The 21,955-nt window shown below is 43.4% G+C and overlaps 4 non-coding genes across 4 annotated transcripts; all 4 read left to right on the top strand.

Moving 5' to 3' along the window:
• The first annotated feature begins 3,198 nt into the window (after positions 1-3,198).
• On the top strand, positions 3,199-3,317 carry LOC128104841 (5S ribosomal RNA). The gene has a single exon (XR_008216137.1). It is a non-coding gene; the product is annotated as a 5S ribosomal RNA (ribosomal RNA).
• Positions 3,318-7,012: 3,695 nt separating this feature from the next.
• On the top strand, positions 7,013-7,084 carry Trnaa-agc (transfer RNA alanine (anticodon AGC)). Its single transcript has one exon. It is a non-coding gene; the product is annotated as a tRNA-Ala (tRNA).
• Positions 7,085-15,415: 8,331 nt separating this feature from the next.
• Positions 15,416-15,487, top strand: Trnaa-ugc (transfer RNA alanine (anticodon UGC)). Its single transcript has one exon. It is a non-coding gene; the product is annotated as a tRNA-Ala (tRNA).
• A 1,862-nt stretch (positions 15,488-17,349) lies between these two features.
• On the top strand, positions 17,350-17,421 carry Trnaa-agc (transfer RNA alanine (anticodon AGC)). Its single transcript has one exon. It is a non-coding gene; the product is annotated as a tRNA-Ala (tRNA).
• Positions 17,422-21,955: the final 4,534 nt, after the last annotated feature.

Raw genomic sequence — 21,955 nt, 5'->3', positions numbered from 1 at the left:
GCAGGCAGAGAGAATAGATAGAAGGAGAAAAGAGGGAAGAGAAGATCGATCAAGGCGTGAGAAAAGGAGAAGAGGACTCCAGGGGCCAGCCACCCAGCTACACAGCAAGCTAGGGAGTAAGAAGTAAAGAAAGGTATATAGAATAGAGAAAGATAAAAGCCCAGAGGCAAAAGGTAGATGGGATAATTTAAATTTAAAAAGTTGGCTAGAAATAAGCCAAGCTAAGGCCAGGCAGCCATAAGAAATAATAAGTCTCCGTGTGATTATCTGGGAGCTGGATGGTGGGCCCCACAAAGAATAAAATGAATTAAAAAAAAACACCTACGGTTATTTTTTTTATCACAATAAAAAAGTAGATAATATAACCACCCCATTTTGATTGAGGTGACCAAAGTAGTTAACAGTCCTTATACTCATACGTGGTCCCCCCAACAATGAACAACCCACCATAATATACCATTTTAGTATAATTCTTTTATTTTTATTTTTACTATTTATTTATTTATTTGTGTGTTTGTTTGTTTATTTGTTTGTTTGTTGTTTATTCTTTTTTGGGATTTGCAAGACAGGGTTTCTCTGTGCAACAGTCCTATTGTCCTGGAACTCATTGTAGAGCAAGCTGGCTTTGAACTCACAGACATCTGCCTGCCTCTGCTTCCTGAGTGCCTGTGCTTCAGTACAGATTTAACACTTTAGCAAGGTGTCATGCTCAAATCATAGTGCTAAAAAGTTATACATATGGGGCTGGAGAGATGGCTAAGAGATGGGGAGATGGTTAAGAGCACTAGCTGTTCTTCCAGAGGTCCTGAGTTCAATTCCCAGCAACCACATGGTGCCCTCTTCTGGCCTGCATGCACACATGCAGACAGAACACTGTATACATAATAAATAAATAAATCTTTTAAAAAGTTATACTTATGTTAGATACAAAGAATAATCTGGATGTTGCACAAAGGAACACAAGAACCAAGTACAAATAGCTCAATCAGGCAATTCTTTTTGCAGAGAGGTACACCAAGACCCAAACTGGGCTAACAAACACACTTGAACAAAAGGGCCTCCATCTTTTTCCCAGATGTAGGTGGTGACTGAGTCTCATCCCACTGCTGGGGACTCTATTTCATGGTGTCATGATACTGGCTAATAAAGGGGAAGGGAAGTTCAGGAACTGTGAGTCCTTGCTAGGCTAACTACCTTGGCCAGTGTATGTGGATCATGTGAAGTGTCTAGAATGTGCAAAAATTCTTATGATAAGTGATGGCTTAAGCATTGTTTAATGTGTGTCATCCTTAACCCTAGAATCTTTTAGGAACCAGATCAGAGATCAGGGCTCCCAAAGCACTTTCAGCATATCTGGTCTGGGCAAGGACGAGGCTGCCAAGAATCCCAAGCATATTTTTTTTTTAACTTCCAGCCAAGAAACTGGTTGCTTTTCTTTACAGTCTTTTAATCCTAAACTGCCTAACCAATTTCTATCCCCTATTTTTTTTTTCATTTCTCATCCCACACCAAAAGAGGTAACCCTAACTATTATGACATTGGGGTGATGGCCAGTCTGTCTTCTTACAGCTGGATGGGATCATCTGGGATGGCATTCAGGGTATCCCTTCAATGGGCTTATCTTAAAGACTCCAAAAGTGCATTGGTAGTTTGATTTAAGTACCAGCCATGTGTAGGGAGGAAAGAAAGTCCTTGGCTGGAGCCTAGAGGACCAATGGATTTGTTGAGTGAGTGGCATGAGTGAGTGGTGAGTGCCCCCAAAGCAAGTTTTCACCCAGTATGGATAATGTTAGTTTACTGACAGCTGCATAGGTGGATCTCCTTCTCTGCAGTCTTCCCATCCTGTGTACTCTACGTCCTCCCCAAGATGCCAAGGCTGTATGCAGTTAGGGCAGAGTTAAGTAGCAATGACTTGGAGCAGTGGTTGGATACTGAGGCGAAGGTCCAGGGTCACTGCCTGTCCCCTCCTTCTATCGGGGACTATGGGAGTCCAGCCCCTCGATAGTCCCCTCCCAGGGTTTGGGAAGAATCTACAACCAGCTGATAATTAATCTTTGATGAGAAGAAATGAATCTATGTACACGAAACTCCTTAGTCCATATACTTTATTATTCTGTGTCAGTTACAAGCTTATATTCTGCTATCATATTTAGCTCATTTTTAGCCTGATTTCTCTCTACACTTGTCTGTGGTCCCCTCTAGGTTTTATCTTAATTCCTTTATCTAGCTCTGCCCCTTCTAGGTTCTCATCCATCTTGTTCCTTCCCATATCATCTCCTTTCCCATCTCCTTCTCTTCTCTCTCCTCATCTCGTTCTTCCTCAACTTGTTCTTCCCCATCTAGTACTTCCTTATCTGGCTCTTCCTCATCTTCCATCTCATTCCTCTAGTACTCTCTTCTAGCCCTTCAGTCTAGTTCTTCCCCATCTCAGTGTGTTCCTCTCAAGTTCTTACCCATCTAGTTCTTCCATTCTCTTTTCTCTTCTCTGTCCTCTCATGCCCTGGGAGTCCTGGTATATATACACTTACAAGCAGTATTCCCTTAGCAGTACAAAACCAGGCTTCCAGGGTCAAATGGAGGGGTGATAAGAATCACATAGGAAGGCAATAACCATTAATTATCCTTTGCAACCCCAAAGGGAAGTGACTAATGGGGAAATGAATTAACTAAAGGCTAAATTCAGGTAATATCTAAGAAGAGGGAATCTTATGTGCTCAACTATAATCTTAAACGTGATTGGTAGAAAATGTTAAGAATCTGTAAGTTGCTAGGTCAATGGGAGAAAATAAAACTGTCTTCTTTTTTCCTGTGGCTATCTGTCCAAGCTATCTGCCGTTTTTTTTGCAGGGTGGGGAAAAGTGTGCTCAGTCGCTAGGCAACCTGTGTACAGCTAGGTACCTCTGGTGATAGTTAAAGGGAGATCTGGAACTGGAGTTAAGGTTTGGGAAAGGAGGAAGTAAGGCTTAATTGGCACATCCGCCAGGCCTTCTCAAACAGGTAGCCTGGATGGTTAAGTCTGTTCTTTGAGAGTACAGAGGTATCTCTGATAAAGTACTTTCCTCCATCTGGGGTGGACCTGGCCGGATGCTGCTAATGATGATAATTACAGGGAGGCTTGAACTGGGGTTCTGGCTGAGCATAGCTGTCAGCACAGAAGGTTATCCAACTATTCCTAGAAGTGGTTAGAAAAGGAGTTAGGTCTACGGCCATACCACCCTGAACGCGCCCGATCTCGTCTGATCTCGGAAGCTAAGCAGGGTCGGGCCTGGTTAGTACTTGGATGGGAGACCGCCTGGGAATGCCGGGTGCTGTAGGCTTTAAAAATAAAAAAAAAAAAAAAAAAAGAAAAGGAGTTAGAGGTCTATAAAGTTAGTAAGGCTGTAAGAAAAGAGGGTCTGAGCTAAATTGTATAAAGCTATCACTGAACACCCACCTGACCTAGGCAGTGTCTCCTTGTGGAATTTGTCTTAAATCAGGAGACTTGCATGTGGACTGTTATTACTGCTAGTCCTTGAAAGTGGCCAAGGGAGATATCTGATTCCAGAGAAAGCCTTTCCTGAGGCAGTTCTCTAAATACCTGGAATGTGTATGTCCAGAGAGTGATCAGTGATCCACACTGTTAGCCCTTCTTAGGGAAAAGTCAATTGGGAAAACTATGAAGGCACACATGATTTTCATAACAGAACACAGCTGATATATAACAAGCCAAGTAACACCAAAAACTCCTTGGGATTTGGCTTCCTCTGGAGGAATTCCCTGATTCCTCCAGGTAGTAACCAGCTGAGTTCTTATGATATATTCCTGCGGCCTGCAGCACTCCTTCTAGAAAGGGACATCAACAATCAGCAAAACCAGCTGGGATGATCCTTTATAAGCTGAGAAAAGTCTTAAATCCCCTCTAGAAACTAGCCAATACATGATGTGAAACAGTGTGTCAAAAATAAAAACAAAACAGCTAAAACTAAAAAGGACAACCCACTGTGGAGGTCTGGTATCGCCTCAGTCTGTTATAAAAAGGGATATGAAGATCCTGAGGTTTCAGTGGTACTGGGAAGTGCTGTGCACCATCATCTTGGTTTATGTAGTATGGTTGTACCAAGATGGCAGTGAAATCACATGGTTGTGGTTGTCTTGATGTCACTAGCCCAACTGTTGACAAGGAAACCTGGTTCCTTTTTGCTTATCGTGAACCAAGCTCCGTGATAAAATGAACCCATTCGCCATCAGGGCACAAGTCCCCATGGGATCCATTCATCTCACAGATTAAGTGTGGACAGTCTCCCATTTTCCTTTAAAAAGAGACTCTGTAGCCCAAGTTGGCCTTGAACTCACAGCAGTCCTCCTGTCTCAGCCTCCGAAGCACTAGGACTGAAGGTGTGGACCACATTTGGCTTTGACGACTGAACTGTAAGGAACTGGGTACCTTATCCTCGCTACGAGAGAGAACGGTGTTCTCGGACCGCTTCTGAGAATAGCAAATGCAGCAGTGTGAGATGAACATCCAGGGACATGATGCCGCTTTGAGTATGTTAAAAGCCGTCAAACAAATACTTGAAATCACACCTGAGAGTGAGTGCTGGAAAGGGCCAGGTGGGTTTAAACTCAAGTTTCTTTTTTAGTTATTTAACCAGAAACCCCAGATGACCACAAAATCCATACAGTCTTGTGAATTTCTTTGTGCATGCATGTGTGCGTGTGGGTGCGTGTGTGTGTGTGTGTGTGTGTGTGTGTGTGTGTGTGTGTGTGTGTAAAACATGGCTACATAGCACCAGGCACAGTATATGGATAAATGTTGTTCTATCTCAAGCAAATCACTCCTCTCTCTATTCTGACCCATCTCCATGTTTCAGTAGAGACCCCCCAGACACATTGGCTCAGATCTGGAAAAACAGCCTCTGAGGACTATGGTTTCCACGTTATCTTTATCGAAGACTCTAATCAGCTCTGTGTCGATGTTTCTCCTATCTCCACAGAATTCCGGGCATGTGGTTCCATTGACCTGCAATCCCTGTAGGGGATATTCTCAAACCAGCACACTAATAAACTGTTGAGGGCTTGGGGTATAGCTTGATGTGAATCACTGGGCTTAATCTCAATTGAAAATAAAAGTAAATAAAAAAATTGTTGAATGAAAAAAATATTTCTTTGCATCTTTGAAATGATTATGTTTTGACCTTCATTTTGTGAATATATGTATTACATTGACTTTTTTTTAATATTTTGTACTTTAAAAAAAAAACTACTCCCACCCCATCCCCAGGAAGAAGAGGCAAGTTGGGAATTCCCTCATTCATTCCAAATACCAATGATAGGGCAGAAGTAGGGAGTGGAGGGCAGGAACAGCTGCAGAGAAGAGAACTGCTATGATCCCCCCACCCCCACACACCTGCTTTTGGGATGGTAGCATGGTACTAGTCTTGGTAGGAAACTATTAACTAATTTCTAGAACTTTCAGCATATTGTTCTGTACATTATTGTTAACCTCACACTTCCATGGGAGAAGGAATTTAAATTCCACCATCTTGCTGGTGTCACTCACTTGGAGCATGGTTTTTAAATCCAGTCCTATAGGCTGTGCCTTTTCATAGGATTGTTTACATATATATATATTTTTTTGGTTTTTCGAGACAGGGTTTCTCTGTGTAGCTTTGCGCCTCTCCTGGAACTCACTTGGTAGCCCAGGCTGGCCTCGAACTCACAGAGATCCGCCTGGCTCTGCCTCCCAAGTGCTGGGATTAAAGGCGTGCGCCACCACCGCCCGGCTAGTTTATTTATATTTAATGTTATTGGAATAGTCGGGATTGTGCCATCATTTTCCCTTTTGGTTTTCAACATCTCTCATGACTATTTTTCTCTCCAATCTTCTTTTAGTAGTAAGTGAATACTTTCTAATGAATGTAGCATTTAGATTTCTTTAATGATGTATTCACTGCTTTTAAGCTTTCTTTTGGGTGGTTTTTCCATTTACAGTATACAAGTTCACTTATTGGGATCACCTTATTTTATAAAAATTTAACTCCAGTCGTATATCGGAAAGTAACGCCTACAAGCTCTAGTCTTTCTGCTTTTGTGGTATTGTGATACACATTACATTTGTCAGTTGTAAATTAAAATTTATATTGGTATAATTGATTGCCTTAGTACCTGTCATTTCCTTAGCCCACTACTGCTTTGCTGTGAAGACATCCATTGTACTGCCACTGGCAAATGTATCACACACATATATCAGTCCTGTGTTAGAGTCTCATCCATTAGTTGCATTCTAAACCATTTAAGGGAGAAATGAGAAGAGACATACATTACTATACTTTATTATTACTCTTATTAATTTTTATGTTGGCACACAAATTAAAGAGGTTCATTATGGCATTTTCATATAGTTCACCCCTTCCCCATTGCCCCAGTCCTCTCTGGCTGGTCTCCTCCCGTCCCCCAAAGAACCCATGTTTCCACTCTTGTGTTACCTGTGATCATTTATAATTGTGTATACCTATGTCTTTGTTCTCATTGATTTATCATCTGGAGTCACAACTGTCGATCTGAAAAACCACCTTTAGTCCTTCTCTTCCCCCATCTCTCTCGCATTTTTCTTTCCATTTTGTAAACAGTCTCATTGTGTAGTCCTGGCTTGTCTTGCAACTCGAGGCAATGCTCCGGTCTATGCCTTTCAAGCGCTGGAATTACAGAGGAGGTCCATCGTTCCCAGCTCTGCAACCCTCTAAAAGTAAGGCAGAGGGGAAGTAGGGAATAAAGACAAACCGAAAGCATTCATCCTGGCTCTTCCTGGACTGAAAGAGGTGGCTGCACGCACGCACACAGGACCAAGAGCTGCAAACGGCGTTGGTCCAGACCGGTAAGTGAGCTGCTCTATGATAGGCAGACACCCGACTTCCGCTTGGACTTTAAAATGATGAAAGTAAGTGTGGCCTTAGGCTTCTGCACCTGATGTTTCCAAAACCTAGCAAAAATCAGATTTCTGTCTTGAATGTATTCCCAAGAGCACAACTGTATCGGGGGTGTAGCTCAGTGGTAGAGCGCGTGCTTAGCATGCACGAGGCCCCGGGTTCAATCCCCGGCACCTCCACTGGTTTCAAGCCCTTGTGGGTTACTGACTTTCTTTTCTCCCCACGAGAGAAAATTTTCCTTGAAAGCAGCAAACCGACTTTAAGGCCGCCGAGCTGGGGCACCATCCCAAGGCCATATTATCAGAACGAGAAGATAGGAAGTCCGAAGATGCAGCCAAGGAACAGCGGTACTCCCAGTCCGAAACTGCAAGGTTCTGAAGGTGACGTGACCTGCGTTTCCAGGAGAGAAAGGATCAAAGATTTAACTGGAGAACTGAACAGTTTCTCCAGTTTCCCTGCCGAGAGAGCTGTTTTCTCCGGTGAACACCAGCATCGCCCTGTCCGCGAGCGAAGTTCATTCTGCCATAGACTGAGGTTCCTGGATTGTTCTAGGATGATCCACCGAATCGATTCACCTGAGACAGTGGCGCCCTCTGTGGGAAGGCTGGCGTCCAGACCCCTGGGGAGAAATTGCAATCTAGACTCTACAAAAAAATAAAATCGCATTTTAAATTGTAGTCCATGACGATAGCTCACACACTAAAGCTTAAGAGGCATCAGCTTGAATGCTCTCAAAAGATTAAAAGAATAGACAATACGTATTTCTATTCCTGAATAACCTTCCTGCTCCTGTCTTTGACTTTGTTTTACCATTTCGTGGTATTAAGACGCTTATAATTTCTGAATCACTGTACCGTAGTTGAATATGTGAAATTCATTTTCTTTTTAATACAAGAAGTTTTGAAAACGTTGCAGTATAAAGATTGTGCTAACTTGTAATGTGAACTGGAACGTTTGTTTTTTGTATTTTCCTTGTAAATAGGATAAAATCTGTGTTTGTTGATTGCATCTCTAATATTCAGGAATGTTTGTATTAACATTGTTTTAAGCTGTGAAAGATTCCGTTTTGATTTAAAATCTTTTGCAGTTGTAATGTGGGCTGAAGGATAGATTCAGATTTGGGAAGTCCCTGCTTTTCAACAGGGACTTTCAACAGGGACCATATCAGACCACTGTTCTGTGACGTCAGCAGGGAATTTTCAAAGCCGAAAAGTTCCAAAAGACATTCATTCTCAGAATAACGTGCCTTGCCGTTGGGATTTGTTGTTCTGGAGAGGCTCAGCTGCTGTCGAGAAACCAGTAGCTGCTTTTCTGTTCTCAACGTTGCCAGATTTGTATTCCTCTCCCTTCCTCGTTCCCAACGTTGAGCCTCACAGTATCACTTGTCATCATTGTGTCAGAAGAAAATTATCCACACATTCCAGCCAGGGGAATTCTTCTCTTTCCTGCTCCTCTAGATAACTGTCACCCACAAGTATGCATGTATTTATTTAGCAAGTTATTTAGTTTTCTTTTTGAGACAAGGTCTCAAATAGCCAAGCCTACCTTGGGCTACATCCATGAGAAGAAACCCAGAGAAGAATTTATTAAGTTCAGCCCATCTCAAATCAAACTGGTCTCCCCCTATCGTTTCCCCATTTTAACAACAACAAGAAAAGGCCTGGGATGCAGCTTAGTGGAATAGCACTTGTCTAGCGTGATGGAGTTGGTTTGACCCCAGCACCTCAGAACAAGGGAGAAGAGACAGTTTCTTTGAGTCTCTTTCTGACTGCTGAGAAACTTGGCTGTTTCTCATCTCTGCCGCTTTCCAGTCTGTATTGTACGTCTAATAAGACCTTATAGAACTAGCTACCTATTAAAATGCTTTCAGAACTCCTCACTTTTCTCCACCCCCCAGATCTGCTCTTTGGTTTGTCCCTGGAGCACTGGGAAGTCTCCCACAAATCTCTTTAGTTAGTTGCCTTCCTGCTGGAATGAAACAGACTCTTGGGAAAGAATAGCAGGATGATCATGGTGTTCTGATCTGGGTGTCTCCATCAGAGCCTCAGAAACAATGTCCTCAACATTTGCACTGAGCAGAGAAGAAGGAGGAAAATGACTTCTTAGCCTAGGAAGAGGTGGACAGTTTTCTAACAAATTTCCTGTATCACTCATCCCAGTTCAAGCTCTACTGACTAAATCATCAGGGTCTCACATGATGCCTGGTTCCTCGATCTTATGCCACAAATGCATCTTTACACGCCCTGTCATGAGAAATTAACCCAAGAATGGGGGCCCAAAAACTACAACAAGATGTTTCTGGAAGGACCTTGAATACTGCCCTTGAGATAGGTGTGGGTGGTACTCAGTAGCTCAGTGCAGGCTCCTGATACCAATAACACCCTCTGAAAGAAAACACTCAGATTTTTTAATGGTTTCCATTACCTGCTCACAAAAGAAGTCAACACATGATACAAAACATTCTTTTTAATGCTACACTATTTAGACCTTGTGCTGTTGGGTTTTTTGTATGTTTGTTTGTTTGTTTTTGTTTTTTAAGTTGACAGAAAAGTAACTTGGAAAGGAGAAACCCTCAGTTAGGAAAATGCCTCCCTCAGATTGGCCCATAGGCAAATTGGTGGGGGCATTTTCTTGATTAATGATTGATGTGAGAGGTCCCAGCCCATCGCGGCCAGTGTCACCCCTCGGAAAATGGTCCTGGCTCCTATAAGAAAGTCCACTGAGCAGGCCATGGGGAGCAAGGCAGTAACTGGTTCCTACTCAGTCTCTGCTTCTTTTCTTGCTTGAGTTCCTGTTGCTTCCTGTTACGATGGAGTCTAACTTCTAAGATGTAATAAATCCCTTTTTTTCTAAGTTGCTTTTGGTCATGGCTTTATCACAGCAGCAGAGGGCAGACCATATGAGCCACAAAAACTGTTTAGGCAGATGGCAGAGTAGAAGGTATATGTACACACACAGTCTCTTAGTTTCCTACAGTCAGAGGGATGGTTGTCATCCCTTGACTATAACTGGAATTAACTAAAACCCAAGCATCTGGCACATCTGTGAGGGATTTCCTGACTGGATCATTTGAGATAGGAAGACACATTCTAAATCTGAGCCACTCTTGGTGACAGCCCCCAGGAAAGGACAGGGAAAAAGGAAGCCTTTGCTTTTTATCTGCTTGTCTTCATACTTGCTGGCAGGCTCATCTATTTCATGGCTGAGACATTCCTTTGCTGGCATTAGAACCTACTTCCTGATTGCAATGCAGACCAAGGACCAGCAGAATTCTCTCCAGGAATTCTTGGGCTTTCCATCATGAGACCGTTATTGTTGGACTACCCAGTCCACAGCCTGTAAGCCACTCTAATAAATCTCCTTTCAATATGTATACACTCATTCTATCCATTCTGCGTCTTTAGAGAACCCTGGCTAATACAGTCAGCATAACAAATGGCCAGAAATTTGCTGGTGAGGTTTTTACCAGCTGACCATAGATCAAGAACAATAATTCTTTTCTCCTCCTCTTCCTCCTTCACCCTTTCTTCCTCCTCTTCCTTTCCTCCATCTGAAAGCTGGCATGTCTGTGCTTAAGAACACATACTACAGGAAATTTCAAAACACAAAGGGAGTTTATTTTAATCCTAAGACATCACAGAATGCACAGAATGAGAAAGGTTTCTGAATTATCCCCTGCCAGCGGGTAGTGTAGTTCGGTTACAGAGTGCATGCTTGGCGTACCCAAGGATCTGGGTGCAAGTATTACCTGTTATTGGTTTTCCCTTCATTTGACCTCCAGCTTCCTGCTTTTGCTGTTCAAAATGCCCTGCCAGGTGATGTTGAGGCATCAATGGGGAAGCAGTAAGTGTGTCTTCATGGAAGCCACTGCTATTAACTCTGCTACACATTCATTCTTTCCAAATGCTCCCAGACACTTTAATGGAGTAGAGAGCAAGTCATTTATTTGCCAAGACTCAGTTTTTGTTAGCTGCAAACTGGAATTAACACAATCACCTCTCAACTACAAACAGGACAAAAGAGGCAAAGGTCACAGCCGTCTAGGAGAGGCACTGCTACCCTGTGTCCCTCCTGAGGAGAAGATCTGCTGTCTGCAGTCACACACATTCGGAGCTCCAGAGCTAGGCCTTGAAAATCTCCCATCTTAGCTCTTACGAAAGGTAACTAACGAGTCTCAGCCACAGTAGAGGCTCTGTTTGTTTCTTGGCTTTGCTTTTTTAGGGGGTGGGGGAAGACAGAGTCTCACTAAGAACTTTTAGCAGTCTTCTGCCTTGGTCTCCCAAGTGTTGGATTACAGGCATGGACCACCATGCCGGGTTTACAACGCACCTTTTCTAACTTGCCTTCACCGACTCTCCAGGAAATACCCATCTAACTCTGGACCATCCTCAAAGGAAAACTCTTTGCAGTTCCATCCTGTAACCACAGTGCTAGGGAGAAATTCACAGCATGACACTCCACAAGACCCTGAACCAATGCTTCTTTTTAGAGCCATCTTCATCAAAGAGAACAATCTGGAACTAAACACCCACAAAGCAGAAATACAGTCTTTCTCTTTCTACAGGGGCCAAGCAGCCCGAAGGTCTTCCAGAATAAGGGCAATATGAGGTCAACCCATTTGACTGCCACGAGGACCCAACTGTGTGGCCTCTGGGCCTATGTCAGGATGGAGGAGAGAGACACTACCTCCCCTGGCCCGCCTCGTCTTCTCTGAGGCTCCTCTGAGTCCTTCTGGGCCAAGAGCCGAGTGTGAGGATAGACGGAGCTCTTTGAAATTCAATTATCAGTGGATTTCTGAGTTAGGAGTCCAGCAAATCTATAAGCGAGCTCTTTCTTATCTTCTTCACTTGAAGTAAAACCCAGCAAAATCGATGATTCTGTCTCCTCCACAGGACGTTAGGAAATCCCCCGCTCCCTCAGAAGCTGCCAAAACCAGAGATTCCTGAATCACACACACACACACACAAATGCCTCCTCATGTGTGTTCCCAAGTATTCAGCCATTTTCCTTCCTGAACTAGCAAGAAAGATGAACTTTAATTAAATTTTCAGGAGGAGTTTCATGCCATTTTCTGCTGAAGCTGTGTGACTGGTTGCCGGTAGGTAGCATGTACTCATGCAAACAACCATTCCTGTTTCAACCCCAGTGTTCTGCATCACCCCGAGTGACTGGCAGTGCAACTAGGGCAGATGACAGGGAGAAAACAAACAACAAAAATAGCAAAGGGGACCTGCTACCTTTGGGTCCCTTCAGTTGGAAGCGGGAAGGAAGCACATCAGAGTACCGCGCCTGGTTTCTCCACTTCTTTCTACTGTGTCCCTGAAGGGTGGAAGAGGAGTCTGGGGATGAGACCAGAGTCGGAGCATTTGCCTAGCCACGAGAGACCTTGGGTTCCACCCCCAACAACTGCAAAGGAACCTACCCATTCTCTTCAAAAGGGATCCTACTCTCAGACACAGATAACAGCAGAACCCACATGAAGGGTGTGAATGGCGAGTGGTCCTGATGCAAAGATAAGACATTAAAAATACATGATCCTACAAATGAAAGTTTCAGTTTTCTGAGAGAATGATTAAGAAAGCAGACTCCAGGTAGTTGAAATAGCTCAGCTGGGAGAGGATACTGATCTAAAGGTCTCTCCTTTTGGCAACCTCTTAATTGACAGGCATGATACCTTTAATATTTGTATCTCACATCCTAAAGTATACAGTAGATTTTATATACTATGTAACTATAGAGTTTACTGTTTTGAAAACCCGATCAAAAGGATGTGTGCTCATCTCACTCTTTTGGTTGTCTGTACCACTAAGAGGAACGTCTGTAAAGTCTTAGATGACATAGTGTGAGCGGTATTTAAAGTATTATTTAAAGCTTTATTTAAACCTAGGCTATTGTTAGCTTTAAAGATTAAGAAGTCCAATGTGCTACATGCTGTTGCACTTGGAATTTATTTCTACTTTGATATTGTGTATGTATGTAGAAGAGGTGTTTTTATCAGAAGAATTGTGGACCAAAATACCTATAGAAAAATAATTATACAGTGTGAGCATGTATGGCTGGCTTGGCATTTGCAAAGAAGGTTTTTCAATAAGAACACTCTGGGTTTGCACTTTGAGTAAAGCTCAGTGTGTGGAAAGAATTACTAGCCCCTAGAAGCTACTGGAATAAGGGAATTTGTTTAACATCATTGAGCTTTCAACAGTCCCAAGAATATCCCGAGTTTTCTTGTTGATATTTCTTCAGTATGTACCTTTTTCTAGAATTTTCATATCATACTTCTGGGCTGGTATTCATGAAAGATGAAAGCATCATGCTGCAATCTGGATGTTGTCAAATACATTTAACCTTTTGATTCATGAAGAAAACAAACATGAATAAAGTATTCCTTCTTCCTGTGAATTCCTAAGAATTTAACCAACAGTTCTCTCCAGGAGCCACACAGTACGATGAAGTGTTTCTGCAGACCTTTCCAATAGTGATCTCACAGCATCATAACTCTAAGATAATACACCAAGGTAATTCTCCTGCCTCTGCCTACACAGAAACAAGCAAGCACACATTATCAGTTTTGTGTATGACACTTTGATGTAGCAGGATTCTTAAAGAGTCTTCAATAATAAAATCAAACCTGAGCCAGGTATTGGGGTGAACTGGAAGATCAGAGAACCAGAACAAGCCACAGCTACCTCATCTCGCCGGAGCTCGTCTTGTTTCTTCATACTGGAAGTCTCTGAGTCCTCATCCAGAATGGGTCTCAGCTGAACTGCGCTGCTCAAAACCTAAAAGTTTAACCAGCCAAATGCTTAACCAGGCCAAATGCTTCTAATTCCTGGTCCTCACGCCTTATATATCTTTCTGCCTTCTACCATCACTCCCTGGGATTAAAGTTTCACTCCCTGGGATTAAAGGGGTGAGTCAACATGCCTGTCTATATCCTTGAACACATGCATTTCTGTCTCTGGAATGCTAGGATTAAAGGCGTGTGCTACCACTGCCTATCCTCTATGTTTAATATTGCGGCTGTCCCGTTCTCTGACCCCAGGTAAGTTTATTAGGGTGCACAATATTTCGGGGAACACAATACCACCACACACTTTGCTAATTGTTCCTTTAAAATTAAGAAACCCTACCATTCATTATGTCCTGTTTATATTATAAAAATTGCGTCATGAACTGGAAGCTCTGTGCCGCCAGACAGCTCTCACTTGCCAGTTCCTAAGGGGCAGGTTAGGAACACCAGCATAGGCCCGTATGTAGACAAAAAGGAAGTTTCTAGCCTCTAGGAAGCCGGTGTCAGAAATACATTTTCTTGTTACTTTTCTCCTGTAGCTCAAACACAGCTTTGATCTGGACAAATACTGGGGCTCAAAAACTCCAAAGAAGCACAAGTATTTGATTCTTTCGCATTTAAATTTGTAAATTTTGATTTGCTCCGTGGATAGTTATAGTAACTGAGGCTGGGAAATAGCCTGAGTTCTGGGTGTTAATTCTTCATAAAGGTACCCCAAAAGCGCTACACCTCCTCAACTGACTGTTCTTCCTTCAGTTGGGATACCTTGTTGGCTTTACTCAACAAGTAAGCGCTTCCAGCATTCCGTTGCGTTTCTCCCTTAAATCCGGTCTTCAGTTGCTCTCCCTGTTCAACCCACCTGTATTCCTGAAGCTTTGTCCTTCTTTGCCTCTCTGTTGTTGAGATAAGCGCCATGACCAAAAGCAACCTCGGGACAAAAGGGTTTACTTAATCTTCCAGGGAACAACAGTCCATCGGGGAGTCACAAACTCAAGTGAGGCGGAGACCGTGGCGGAAGCTGCTCACTGGCTTTTCCTCGCTCGATCCTCTAGCTTTCCCTGTATAGTTCAGGCCCTCCTGCCCGGGTGTGACACTGCTCACAGAGGCCTGTTTGGACACAGCTCTATCTACTAACAATTAAGAAAATGCCCCACAGGCATGCCCAAAGGCCGATCTGTTGGAAGCAATTACTCAACTGAGATTCCCTCTTCCCACGTCTGTCTTGTGTCAAGGACAAAAACTACAACACTGTTTCACTAGAGACTGGTGAACTTCTCTCTAGTACTATTAGCTAGGTGTCCTGTGTTAGATTAATTAAGCTGGAAGCTTAGATGAGGAAAATACAATGAAGTCTCTTTCAGAGTGTTTGCTGACGGTGCCTTTCTTCCAGGAGCCTTGCAATTCCTATTTCCACCGAGCAAGCAACAGAAATAAAGTCGCCTGGGTGGGGAAAAAGGGATGTTTCCACCGCTTTGTGTCTCAGGTGAAGGAATTCTAGAAGACATCAAGAGAATCCAGAACTTGATTCCTTGCCAAGCACAGTAGGAGATGCTTACGACTCAAAGTTAGCTCCTTGTGGTTATTTAACACAGGTTCGTAAGCTGTTCCTGTATTTAGGGTGCTGTGCTCCAACTGTCTGTGTTCCATGTAGATACATGGAATAAAGCTGGAAAACAGAATTCCTTTCTAGGGAAGTACTAAGACTTCACCACCAAGAGCAGGGGGTGTAGCTCAGTGGTAGAGCGCATGCTTTGCATGCATGAGGCCCCGGGTTCGATCCCCGGCACCTCCACTTCCGCTATTTTTGTTCCGATTCAACCTGAGTCATAACTTTGCAAGAGACACAGAAGCTGGGACCACAGATCCTAACACCCTTCTGTGGTCAGAGTGTGGCATTAGACCTCGAATTCAGTTGGTAGTGCCCTTATAGTTGTGACTGTTGAGGACACCTTGCCAGGAAACTGCCCGGGCTGTTTAAAACTTGTGTCAGCCCAAAGCTGTCACAGGTCTCTCTCCACTTCCTCCTCTTCTCCTCCCCCTCCCCCTTTTCTTTTTCCTTTTCCTCCTACCTGAAGAGTGAATCATTCTTTGATTCTCTTTAGAAAACTATGCTCCCCAAACAGCAAGATTTCCTTCCATTTTCCCCAAAAGTTTTAAGTTTATACCCATAATCCTTTTAGGTTTAATTCTCATATAAGATGTTAGAGTTCACCCTTTCATTCATTTCCTCAGATGTCTAAACTTTCCAGCACCATTTCTTAAAAGTCTGTTTCCCTCAACAGAATTACTCCTGCCATTCTGTTTAAAAACAGTTCGGAATATCTGTGTGAGTTGGTTTTTCTGTTCTAGTCTATTCTATGTGCCTATGTCTCTACAATGACCAAACAGTCCTAGTGATTGCAGTTACACAGAAGTAGAAATAGAAACTAGCTAGACTGGTCCTGTGTTATATTGCTTAGGAGAATTTCAGCTATTATAATTCCATACACATTTATTAGAATTATTATGACTTTATATACACATTTTTAGAATTATCTAGTCTATATCTACAAAATATCTTGCTGGGATTAAAAAAATGGTTGTGGGGCTGGGTAGATGGTTTAATGGTTAAAAACAAAAAACAGCAACAACAACAAAAAAAACTGGCTGCTCTTTCAGATAACCCAGGTTCAATGCTCAGCACCCACACAGCAGCTTACAGCCTGTATAATTTGAGTTCCAGGAGGTTCAATGCACTCTTCTGGTCTCTGTGGACACCAGGAACAGACATACATTCAGGCAAAACGCCCATGAGCGTGCATACACACACACACACACACACACACACACACACACACACACACACACACACTGTTAGAATAAAATATAGAATTATAGAATCCTGGGCCTTGAGCATTCTCATCAAGCACTTTATTATTGACACACGTACCCGACTCTTGCCGGACTTTGATAAGAGTTTTATTAAGCCTGCCTGTGAAGATCTTTGAGCGCTGAGTCATGCAAACTGTGGACACGGTGCGTCTATTTTCTTAGATGTCTTTCACCAGTCTTGTGTACTTTGTTTGCTCTTCAGAGTATGTCCTATATGTTGTCACACTGACACACAAATATTTCTATTTGTGAGACATTATACTTGTGGCTTCTGCACCTGCCCCCACCCGTGACCCCCATCCGCCTTGTACATCTTAGTCAAGTGCGGTCAGGTGCTGCACCACTGAATCACAGCCCCAGCCCTGTCAAGGGGCTTTGGTTTGTTTTCCTTCCAGAAGCTTTATGGAATTGGGTCTTAAACGTGCTAGACTTAACTCTTATTTTTGGTTGATTTCCTATCTTCTCACCTGTATCTACATTTCTCAGAACGTTCATGGGCTCCTTTGAAAAAATTCCTGGCACTCCCTTTGGAGCCTGTAAAAGGGAAGATTCTGAAGGCCCATTTAAAGATTCTATTTTGGGATTTTCCCTGGATGGACGCTGGGCTCTGCTGCCTTGCGGAAGATAAGGACAACTGCGGGAAGAGTGTCTGAGGTCTTTCGTACAGAAGCCGACAATTCAAAAGTTCAGAAACAAAATTTCATGATGCCAAGTTAGGGCACCAAAGTAAAATCAAAGACATTAAACCATAATATAGAATAGTCTAAGGCTGTGCTTGTTGACGGGGGTGTAGCTCAGTGGTAGAGCGCGTGCTTAGCATGCACGAGGCCCTGGGTTCGATCCCCAGCACCTCCACCTTTGTTCTTCACTGTGTGTCTCTCGGTGACCTCTACCGATAAGAAGAGGTTGTTTCACCTTATGTTTTGTGCACGCTTCTCCCACTCGCAGCAATGTAAACCGTTCGTTGTTTATTCATCTTTCCAAGGGCTCCTCTCTGCCCATATCATGACTGCCTCTGCGCAAGGGAAGGGCTGTGAGACGATGTACGGAAACACAACTGCGATCTCAAGATCTCTTGAAAGCAAGCCATCCTAAAGTCACATTCCCCGGTGCGCTCATTTCTCATTATTATTAAGATACTAGTAAGAAAAAGACGGAAAGAGGAGAGAAAGGCTTTCGGAAAAACTTCACACACACATACACACACACACACACACACACACACACACACACACACACACACACACACCGGGCCCCAACCCCGCGCCCCGCGCTCTCTCTCCTGCCTTGCTACAATGGGCAGATCCGAATGCAGAAGAAAATCTCCCCTGAGCTTTGCGTTCTCCACCCGCACCACACAGAATCTTGGTGGACGTAAAAAGTCAACCTAACCACCTGTCCTGGCGCCCTCAGCCCGGCTTCTCTTCCATCTGTCCTCGGGGACCCGCTTCTCCATCACCTCCCCCACATAGCGAACGAACAGGACTTTCCCAACACGCATCCATTCCCGGTGAACCAATCTTTTCCCTGGGGTACCAGTCTTTAGGATGCTGTCCCAAGGAAAGGTGCTTCCCACATCTTCAGTTGAGGGAATTGTTTTCCGCGATAGGAAGAGAGACTAGTCTTCCTAACGCTATGGCAGTAGCTTGAAATGAAAGGAAACATAGATTCCCCGGGCCATGTGAGGAAACCCGAAGTTTTGGAAATAGCAGGAAACATCTATTCTTTGTACCTCTGTGCCAGCTGCGGTTGGAGAATCTGTTCAGGAGCTTGGAGATTAGGACTGAGAAGGTTATTGCAAAAGTTTAATTCTCTTTGTGCAGTTCTTACTCGGGATCTGAAATGCCTCCCTTCTATTTCTGTGTGGGTCTCAGAAGCAACTACAACCACCCCAAGTGAAGGCTGCCCCAGGTTTCTCCACCACGATCCCTTTGGGCATGTTTGAGTGCAGAGACTGTCGCAGCATCACGTAAAAATTTCACTTGGTGTTTGTTTTTTCTCAATTTGGGGAGTGTGTAAGGAGCTGATGTGTATTATTTGACACCGTGAGGACATGTCAAGGACCAATGCTTCAGACCAACAGGTGTGGCAAAGCCTTCCCCCGTATGGGTAAGGCTTAAGGGGATGGCAAAGGCTTCTCTTGTCCTAGTGCAAATATTGACAGCGTGTGCAAATACAGGTGCTACTAACGACTGATCAGTGTGTGCAAAAACTAGCAGCTGTGGTTTCCTCCTCCAGGATGTTTACAGCCCGAGGCTGCTTGCCTACAGACGTTCAAGACCAGCTACCTCTTCCCCTGTGCTGCGCATAATCAACTCTTGAGGTTCCCGGTTGTTGAGAAGTAGATATGTTCCATCAAAGAAAACACAGCCCAGGGGATCCCAACTTTTCTGCATGAGTGTCTGTGTGTCTTTTCCTTGCTGCCTGTGGTCAGCCACTCAGGAGTCAGCATCTTAAGCCATCTGTGTCTAAGCTCCCCGAGACATCTTTCCTGGTTCTGTTCTTTCGCGCTGGCGTCTTAGCAGTTCTGCTGTGTTGACAGCCTGAAGCTGTTGTGTGGGACACTGGTGTCATGGTGTGGGAATTCTGCAGTTTAACAATACTGGGGATTACCAGGAGGTCCAGCCTGTGGCCACTGGATTTGGTATTATTCATGCTGAGGCCCCAAGATCCTTAGATTCAGTTATTTCCTTTTCTTGGAAAGAGTGCCCACAGTGTTGGTTCTCTGGAGACTTACAATAGTGCGAGTTGTGTTACTCGTGGAAACTTGACTCCCATAGATTTTAATAGCTTGGAAGATTCTCCAAAGTTTGTTCCATGCCAAAATAGAGAAATTGCCCGCACATTGGTCTCTCCCTGAGGCAGGCGGATCTCTGTGAGTTCAAGGCCATCCTGGCCTACATAGTGAATATATAGCCAAATTACATAGAGAGACACTTTCTTAAAAAGAAAAGTAAGTCTACACAGCAAGATCCAGGAAAAGCACAAAGCTACACAGAGAAACCCTGTCTCGAAAAAAAACCAAAAAAAAAAAAAAAAAAAAAAAAAAAAAAAAAAAGAAAAGTAAGATGAGAAAGAGCAAAAGAGGAAGGATGCCCTCATAACTTTGCAGAATGCACGGTAATAGTGTCTGCTTTAAATGCTCTATGTCCCTTTCAGGAAATGAGACTTAAGGAAAATGGAAGCTCATTCTTCTAGTCTTTGCCCCCAAATAGTTTGATCAGCAAAATGACCCCAGGCAGACTGACCCTGACAGGGGTAGACAGAGGTGGCCAGGTAGAGAGCGCTATGATTTCATTGGTTAAAACTCTGTCCAGAGATTGAGTCATGGAGGAAACTCACCATTGATTTCTACTCTACTCTGACCCTTTAGGGATTATAGCGCACTTCTCCAAACTCAACACATCTGATGGCATTTTAGAAGCTTAACTTCTCCAACAGTGTACCAGAAAAGACTGGGTCTTAGTTTGGATTAGTATTGGTATGATGAAATATGACTAAAGCAAATTTTGGGGAAAGGTGTGGCCCTCCTTTGAAGGTTTCTTCACAAGAGGATTTCGGGGGGGGGGGATTATAAATTAAATTTAAATTTTGTAATTAAACAATTTTCTCCTTCTGGTGCTGGTCTCACATAGGCTAGGCAAGTGTCCTGTCATAAACTCTCTCTCTCTCTCTCTCTCTCTCTCTCTCTCTCTCTCTCTCTCTCTCTCTCATATAATGCACAGCTCTCCATTGTCTACAAATCATATTCTTTCTTATGGGGGAAATGAACCCATACCTATCAATGTGTATCTCCAAAGCCCAGTGGATGACTTTGGCAAAAGCATGGCAATGGGAAAACCTGTGAGAAATATACAGCAGGTATTTGTAGGAATAAAACCATATAATCATTGAATTCTTCAAAAAGTGCTTTCAAAGAAAGGTAGATCGTGTTAAAAAGTCATAGAAAACACAAAGCAGATAGGGTTGGACTATCTGAGGCCAGCCAACACTGAGGAAGTGACTGTTCTGTCACGGAATGGCTTTTAGTGTCCTGTACATGAATGCCAACCTCCACAGAGTTCTAAGTCTCTTTCCTAAGATGTTAATGGAAATGATTTTAATTTAAGTAGATGTAGCTAGAGTTTTCCTGCCTGGCCCACAGTCAGGACAAATCTCTGTCACCTGCCAGTCCCACAGCTGCTCAGACCCAACCAAGTAAACACAGAGACTTATATTGCTTACAAACTGTATGGCCATGGCAGGCTTCTTGCTAACTGTTCTTATAGCTTAAATTAATCCATTTCCATAAATCTATACTTTGCCACGTGGCTTATGGCTTACTGGCATCTTCACATGCTGCTTCCGCCTTCCTGTTCTTTCTTTTCTTCTCTCTGTTAGTCCTGCCTATACTTCCTGCCTAGCCACTGGCCAATCAGTGTTTTATTTATTGACCAATCAGAGCAATTTGACATACAGACCATCCCACAGCAAGTAGATTTTAAAAAACTAATGAAAAGTGGTTTTGATGCTGGGGGTTGAACATAGGACTTTGTACTCACCACTGAACTATACCTCCAGGCCTCTGTTTACTTTTTATTTTGAGACAAGATCTCATTAAATTCCCCATACTGGCCTCAAACTCAGTCAGTAGCCCAGGCAGTTCTTGAGTTGCTATCTTCTTGTCTCAGCCTCCAGAGTGGCTGGAATTATAGCTCTGTACCAACAAACCTAGCTAGTTAACGGCTTAGTATGTTGAACCTAAGGTTATCCTGGTAAAGGTAGGAAAATTAAAGACATTCAATTCTGATCCTTCTTACCCAGGTCTTGGGAAGATTTACTTGAAATGAATTCAGAAGAATAGTGTGGAGGGGCAGATTTTGAGAAATTATTTTGGACATAAAATTTGGACCTTTCAGATTATGGAGCCAGATCACCGATTGCAGCCCAGAGCTGAAATCACCTGGAGTTCCTGTCCCTGAGCAATTTTGACCACCCGTCTACTCTCACAGACATCTTTCCCCCACTTTGGAATTTGGAAATCACAACCTTCCTTCAGAGAGGACATTCTCTCATTGTCTCATCTTGAATACGCTGGGGTGTTACAGGCTGTGTATTCTACCACCTTGTTTGTTTGAGACAGTGATGTGTAGCTCAGGTTTGCCTCCAGCTCATTGTGTAGCAGAGGATAACCTCGAACTCCCTGGTCTTTCTGCCTCCACCTCTCAAGTGTGAGGTTTACAGGTATGTGCACCGTCATCCCTTCCAATTTTTTTTTTTCCATTTGTTTCCAACTACTCTCATCAACAAGCGAGGGAGGGGAGCGGGAGGGGGAAAGCAGGTGTTTTACTCCTCATTCTATAATCACAGTTTACAGAGACACAGCCAAGTGTTAACAGAGATGGACCGT

Source organism: Peromyscus californicus, unplaced genomic scaffold (assembly GCF_007827085.1).
Source record: "Peromyscus californicus insignis strain IS unplaced genomic scaffold, ASM782708v3 Scaffold_8__1_contigs__length_139910024, whole genome shotgun sequence".
NCBI classification, from domain to species: Eukaryota; Metazoa; Chordata; class Mammalia; order Rodentia; family Cricetidae; genus Peromyscus; species Peromyscus californicus.
This window is presented reverse-complemented; position numbering and strand designations above follow the sequence as displayed.